Source organism: Daucus carota, chromosome 7, assembly GCF_001625215.2.
Source record: "Daucus carota subsp. sativus chromosome 7, DH1 v3.0, whole genome shotgun sequence".
Taxonomy (NCBI): Eukaryota; Viridiplantae; Streptophyta; class Magnoliopsida; order Apiales; family Apiaceae; genus Daucus; species Daucus carota.
Window position 1 is genome coordinate 40,626,959 of NC_030387.2, and position 8,134 is coordinate 40,635,092.

Below are 8,134 nucleotides of genomic sequence, written 5' to 3' on the forward strand. Positions count from 1 at the left end.
TTCTATTTTACTTTTATTTTTTACCTCATGGACGCATGACCAGTAAATCTGCATTTTACTGGTATATGTTACTGCTGCCAGGTAATTAAGTACTTTTTTTTTGTGCTAGTTTAATTAAGTACTTTCTATGTTGATTAATAATGAATTCATAATAACGATCCTTTTCGCTGCTATCTCTGGATTGTTAAAATTTTCTTGATGATTGATACCGTGATATGCAACAAATTTCAATAAAAGTTCGGATGTTAAATAAATAATTTTTGCTGTTGTTCTAGCTATATTTTCAACTTTTTTTATCTATATATAAAATGTATATAAGTATGACTTGAAAAAAGTAAAATATATGTGTAAATTTTATTAAAAACGAAAATTATAGAAAAGGTTTATAGATTATACAGTATTTTATATTTAACTTAAAGTACTCGTAAAAAAATAACAAGGTGCGTCTGGTTATTAAGAGCATCTCCAACCATCTAAAACCCTTGGCTAAAAGATGAGTTGGCATACCTAAAATAAAAAAATTTAGCTAACAGCTCCAGAAACTCAACTCCAACCATGCTTACATGTTGTCTATAAATTTAGCCAACCTCCTATGGATGGCTAAATTTGTCGAACCTAATATGTAGGAAGATTGTACATCATTTATTACCATATTGAACTGATATATTCTATTTTAACAATTTAAAATATTAATAACATACTATTTCTAAATTATAGCCAACCAATATAGCCAGTACCATTGAAGCAAAATGTCTTACAGGTTCAGCAAATTTTACATAATGTCTTACGGATCCAATTTAGCCAACGATTATAACCGAACGAACTAGTGTAGTTGAGAGCTGAATGTAAAAATATATGGAAAAGCAAAATGGGCTTTGCAGACCGTAGGCCCACTGCATATAGGAAACATACAGAATCTGTCTTGCACCGTAGTTAGCCCGTATTCTAAGGCCCATTAGTTTTATTAGCAGAAGCAGATAGGTTGATTTGTTACAGCCGTGGCCCATAAGACCAAAACGAAGTCATATTCATACATTGATTTAATCATCTGGTTAAGGGCCTCCTCGCAGAAATAGAAAGATGCGGTGTGGTTATTTGTTTGATATTTTTCTGATGTTTATGTATTTATTTATTAAAATAAGTAATAACTTTAGCTGATAGTAAAATTTATTACTACTTTTCATAAAAGCTAGAAATATAATTTTGAGATGAAATTATTATTTAGAAAAATTGTTTTTAAATTTATGGAAAAACATTTCACCTAATTTCATCAAAAAAATGTTGTATTACAATTTACAACAGAACTGCCAAACGCAACTTAAAACACAAAATGACACCTACTAAAATTTAGATATACAGCTTTAAATATTTGTGGTTTTTCTTACAAATTTTAAATATTTTAATGACACAAGTTTAGTAATAATTTTTTTGAAGAGGTTTCTAACACATGATCAAACACTTTTCTTACATGTGTAGACAAATTTCTAATACAATTCATTTAAATTTAAGATACTTACATTTGTTTTAAAAAAAAAAGATACTTACATAATTTCGACCCAAATTTGATGGATATAATCAAACATAATTGCAGTCGGCCTCTTGTGGAGTTGTGGTGGAACAGATATTTTTTTTGACGAAGGTGGAACAGATATTAATCCTCTGTAATTTCGATTCAAATTTGACATGCCATTAAATCCTCCTTGTCAGAATCTTTGTTCATTCGATGTATTTATTGCTACATTTAACGTGCTGACAACAAAAACACTGAAAAGAGTCTGTTGGGGGTTAGTAGAATTGCTTTCTCTGGATTGAAACGGGTCAAATGTAGTTCGCTTATGAGTATTTATTGTCTGACTTGCTTCTCTATGATTTTTGTCTAGTTTTAGTTTATAAAGGACTATCTGATTAGAAAAAGAGTAAACTCCAGATTTGTGGTCAAAGTTTGCATCGATTTTCAAAAAATTGGTCAGAATTCTAAATTATCAAAAAGATAGCCAAACTTTGGCTCCGTTTTTGAAAGTGTGGCTTCCGTTAGATGTCACTAACGGAAGCCTAACGGGAGCCACATTTTTGAAAAGCGGGCCAAAGTTTGGCCACTTTTCTGAGAATTTAGAACTTATTTTTACCCTTCTGTCCGTTCCAAATTCTCATAAAAGTGGCCAAACTTTGGCCCTCTTTTCAAAAATGTGGCTCCCGTTAGGCTTCCGTTAGTGATATTTAACGGTAGCCATATTTCTAAAAAGTGGAGTCAAAATTTGGCTACGTTTCTGAAAATTTGGAACTCTGACCAACTTTTTGAAAATCGGTGTAAACTTTGATTACAACTTCGAAGTTTACTGTTAGAAAAATGACCCCTTTAACGTCATCAACCTGTGCAGTGTGAACCCAGTTTTCGAATCTATTTGTCATTCTTTGTTCAAACTAAATATTGTTTTTTCTCGAAAAGAAACTATAATTAGTATTAGAACGTTTTTGGCTAAACCTGTTTATTTCTGCCATGAATATATTATATCGAAACATAATATCCAGAATAAGTTATAAAAAGATGTTTAATTTTTAGAGGGTAAAAGTTTGTTATTTAAGCAAAATACATGCCTACAAAATTTTAGACAATAAATTCAGTATTATTATATAGCTAAAAGAATAAAAAAAAATGGGGAACAGAAGTTTTAGGCTAAAGTTCATGTAAACTTGATAATTTCACCCTCCAAAAAAAGAGCCCTTTATAAATGGGATAAATATCAAGTTGGTGACTCGTTTCGTCCAAATGTATCAATTGAGTGACTGATTTTCAAATTGACTCAAATTAGACACTCATTAGAAAAATTTATATCAAAAATATTACTCTGTCGTTAGTCGAAATTTTGAAAATATTATATATTGAGTTTCACACATACACATTTTTTATGAATGGTATTACATCCAAATGAAAGATTCCGAGTCCTACTATTTTTGCTAATATTTTTAGATTTTTAAAATTTTATCAACTATTTATTTTTAATTTTTTGATTGTTTTATTTGATTTAAATAAAAATAAATAGGAGATAAATTTTTAAAAATCTAAAAATATTATCTAAAATACTAGAACTCGGAATCTTTCATTTGGATGTAATACCATTCATAAAAAATGTGTGAAACTCAATATATAGTACTTTCAAAATTTCGACTAACGATAGAGTAATATTTTTGATACAAATTTTTCTAATGAGTGTCTAATTTGAGTCAATTTGGAAATCAGTCATTCAATTGGATACATTTGGACGAAACGAGTCACCAACTTGATATTTATCCCCTTTATAAATTCACCAACATGAACGTGTGAATGGCGATACAGGGCAAGACTGCAAGTACATGCAGATAAGTCGGCCAACTATTTTATTGGATCACACGCCACCAGTGTTACTCACATGCTACGGGTATGTTTTAGGGTTTGAATTTTTTAATGAAGAAAATTCGCAGAGGGAAAAGAATAAAGATCGACTTGCTGAAGCACACCATTCATGCTCAGAGCTGTAATTCGGATGGCTCGCAAACTTATCCGACTCGAACTTAATTAACTAGGTTCGGCTTGTCTTGACTCGTTAAACAAGTTAAATTTGGACAAAGGTTGTGACTCGTTTAATTAAACGAGTCGGTTCGACTCGACTCGTGAAATTAGACGAGTCGAGCTCGAGCAGAGGTTTAGACTCGATTAAGTATAAAATTATACGAGCTGACTCACTCGACTTATTAAAATCAATTAGTTTAGCTAAACGAACATGCTCGATTCGAACCGTGTAATTTTATGAATCAAGTTCGGGCAAAAATTAAAGCTCAATTAACTAAATGAGTCGGCTTAACTCCACTCGACTCCATTAAACTTTGCTCAACTCAGCTCGAAACTTGACTGACCAGAATAAAGTTACAGCCATGTTCATGCTCACTTAAGCTGACTTGGAGTTGAAGATCAAGGCACATATATTGACCGTCAAAGTTATAAATCATGATTAGCAGCACTGTTCAGGAAAGTACATGGATATTACGAAGCCTTAATCAACCGAATATTCCAAGAATAAACTCCTCCACTAACTAAAAATCTAATTTTTCGTTAAAAGGACTACTCGTCGTAGTAGTACTCTATTTCCAGCATTTGTGTGCATAAAAGTACTCTTCGAGAAAGCACGGAGATTGAAAAAACACGAAATGGCGCCATTTTCGAGGTTAATTAACGGGCTTTTGTTACGCTTTTTCTAATTAAGTCGTGATTGTCTCTCCTGTCTGTACTCGTGTTCATGACAAAAGCGGCTGTTGATGCATGTTTGTCAACAATGTGATGATTGTGTTTAGGACCAATTAATTATTTTAATCTTTTGAATTTGACTGATCGACATTTGCATCCTTCTATCCGATCTTCAGGCCACCCGACGGTTCAATTGATTTCTCTTTCCGATTCAAAGATTGAGGGCCAAATAGCTTTGATTTCAATATATTATTATAAACACAGATTTTCTAGTTACGTGGATTTTTATTGGATCTAAATTCAACAATACTATTAATAGAAATAAAAATCTTTATATGAGTAATTGTTGCTGTATGTCCATGAACACACATAAAAATATTCTTATATTACAGTATATTAATAAAAATATATTATCTATTTTAAAATATAGTTTTCAGATTCTTAAAACCTTATAGCAATTTATTTTTGTTAAAACAATTATGAGAACAATTTTAGAATTTCCGTCGAATTGTTAAAATTCGAAACTTCTGAATCATAATTACCTCTTTCTCATCAAATCAAGAATTTTAATGGGGGTCTTTCTAGTGTGTGCCCAAGGGCACACATTAAGCACTAAATTTGATGGGTTTAGTGGATTTTGATTGGTGGAGTTTGGTGTAAATGCAGGGGGCCATCCATATTTATGATTACATGACCAATAAAAATACATCAAACTCATAGAATTTAGTGCTTAGTGTGTGCCGTTGGGCACACCATAGAAAAACCGTTTTAATGGCTTCTATGAGATCGGTTCGCCTATATAAGCACCTCGTTTTTCCAAATATTAGAGTCCGACTAATTTGAAAAGCGTAATCGGAGAATGCAGATGTGCCTAAATCCATTTCCTTCTTTCCGTCTCCTTTCTTAACATTTGTTTTGTTTATGATATAAACCGAGAAAGCAATATTTGAGCTCTCCATGCACGCATGTGTTACATACTTGCATAGTTGCATGTGTCAATATAAATTTCTAAATTCTAACCCTCCTTTTCTATCTTTGACTTCCATCCCCAGCAACGCCAGCTTTTCTTCAAATTTTTTATTTTTTTAAAAGATCCCTTCCCCTCCAAATATCTAATTACACATATCAGGGGGTAATAGATTGAGATTCTAACGATTTTTTTGAATGAAATCCGAGTATATTCAATTATGTTTGTTTAAAATTAATTAAAATCTTGATGTATTTTATTAATATTTTAAATTACACTTTAAAATCCGAAATTGGAATTGTTTAAAATCCATTAAAATATTAATGTATTCAAATGTTGATAGATTTTTTGGATTTCATAAAATGATGGATTTTGTGAATAAGATTTTGAAGTATTGTATTTAAATCTTAAAGAATCTATATCACTTTGCGATATTTTATCAAAAATCTGCATAAAATTAAAATCACATGCATTCCATTAAAATCCATATATTAAGAATAATGCATTAAAATCTCAATCGAATACACCTCGTAAGGTGTGGACATAGAGACTAAGAAAATATGTTGAAAATAAGGAAAATTTGATAAAAAGTGGATAAAATGGTGAGACCCATTAATACTTTATAATAAATTTGAGATAATTGAGGAAAGCAGTGGATGCAAATGTACAATAGTGTTTATGTTGTAGTATACTGTAGAATAGAGATGGAAGAAAGTAATAAGTGTGTTAATATTTTATATAATTAAAAAGTTACTGTTTTGTAAATGGAGAGATATCCAAAATAAAAACCGTATAAAATTGAATGAGATAGAGGAAGTATATCTAGATAGAGGGAGTATGATTTCTGAATATTATTTATTATTTAAACTTTATTCATATAAGAATTTTTAAAAAAATAAAAAATTACAATTCTAACAATCGTAAAATACATGTCAAATAATATAAAAAACTATATTAAAATAAGTGGAAAAAATAAACTTAGAATATGTGCGGCCATGTTCTACCGTTCACAAGATTTTTAATAATTAAAAGAACGAGTAATACTCTTCGCCACTTTATTCAAAAGTAGCACCTGTAAAATGACGTTTGGATTTGATGTGGTTGCACTATTTAAATGTGGTCCGTCCATGGCGGTGGTTGGCGAGTGCATCCTTTTCTAACACGCTCTGTTTTGCTATTACAAGGAATGGATAATATTTCATTCGAGACATGCATCCAGTGCTACTCGCCGCGTATTTTAAGATTCATTTTAATATTCCATCTTGTATTATTCTATTCGAGCGGTATTAAAAAGTTACAGTAAACACAAAACTTGTTCCTTTCTTATACTACGAAACCAACTTTATTTTGTGCGAAGCATTATACTCATACGAATATACGATGTATGAACGAACTCTAAAATTAGAATTAGAAGTTCTATTATAATTTGTTTCAGAATTTAGATATTTAAAATGTCCGATCAATATGTTTGCCTGTTTGGATGTAAAAAAAGTTTGAATTTTTTTTGTAGATTGTTTTGGATCAGATCGGTTGAAATAGATTTTAGAATAAAACATTAATTGATCTTTCGGATGATATATATTAATAAGTTAAATTTTTCTTAATTAAAAATTATATTTTCATTAAAATATAATCCAATTAAAATTCCGATCTACTTAAAACCGAAAAGTATTATACATTTTATATTTTTTATGCAGCACCTCATATTAACTATACTGATTTACTAGTATAATATTTTCATGACTACACATATCGATCTCGAGTGATTACTGCATCTGCTGGTATCTCATGTATAGCATGTATCAAAGTCCACCAAGATATGATGCAATCATGCAACATATCCGTAAATATAAATGTGTTTACGCAGTATGCATCCGTGTACATGATGTTTCTGTATATAAATATAACTGGTCCGGAATTCACGTTGTTTGATATATCTCGAGATAAATTAGAATTGAATACGGGTGTTCAGGAATAACATGTAATTAGAGATGTATTCGGATGAGATTTTAGAATTTTTTTTCATTCATGAAATATGAGAGTATTTAATTGTTATCGTTTAAAAATTAATAAAATCTTCAGTTATTCGATTGAAATTTTAAATTTACTACAAATTTTGGTGGTATTCAATTGGGATTTTAAATTATGCTTAAAAATTGATGATATTTAGCTAGGATTGTTTAACATCTAATAAAATCTGACGGTATTTAAATGTTGATAGATTTCATAAAATGATGGATTTCGCGGTGTATTTTAACTTTTTTGAAATCTCACCAAAATCAATGAGATTTTGAAGCATTGTACTTGAATCTTAAAAAATCTATATCAACTTTGCGATATTTTATCAAGAATACAATTCATTAAAATTAATATATAAAAAGCAATTTATTAATATCTCAATCAAATATACTATATAATTCTGTTATTTTGGAAATTAAACCAGAGTTGAATTTGAGTGTCCGCAGACAACAAAAAATAAAACCATTATTAACTATTAAGAAATTAATGTATTCATGTATACATACAATGAATAATTTTCAACTGTGAGATCACAATAATTACTATCCTCTCATATCTGGTTTTTACCAAATATCTAAAAAATGGATAATATTTTCAAATACGTCCCGGATATTCTGTTTTCCTTCCTTAAATCTATAATTGAATGTTTATATTCTCAAATATCTTTTTTTTAAAGAAATATTCTCAAGTATCTTGTTTATTTTGTTAAAAAATTCGTATTCATATCAAAAATCCCTCCATCTCATATTAATAACATATATCGAGACATTAAACCCACCAAATCCGTTTTGAAATCATGCACCAAATCCGTAAAAATAAATGCAGATAAAATCCAAACTAAAATGAATATACACAATTCTCGTATTACTATATTCTTGGCGCTGGGGTCCATAAAATCGCAACTTCTGTTCCTCCCTATAAAAAACCAG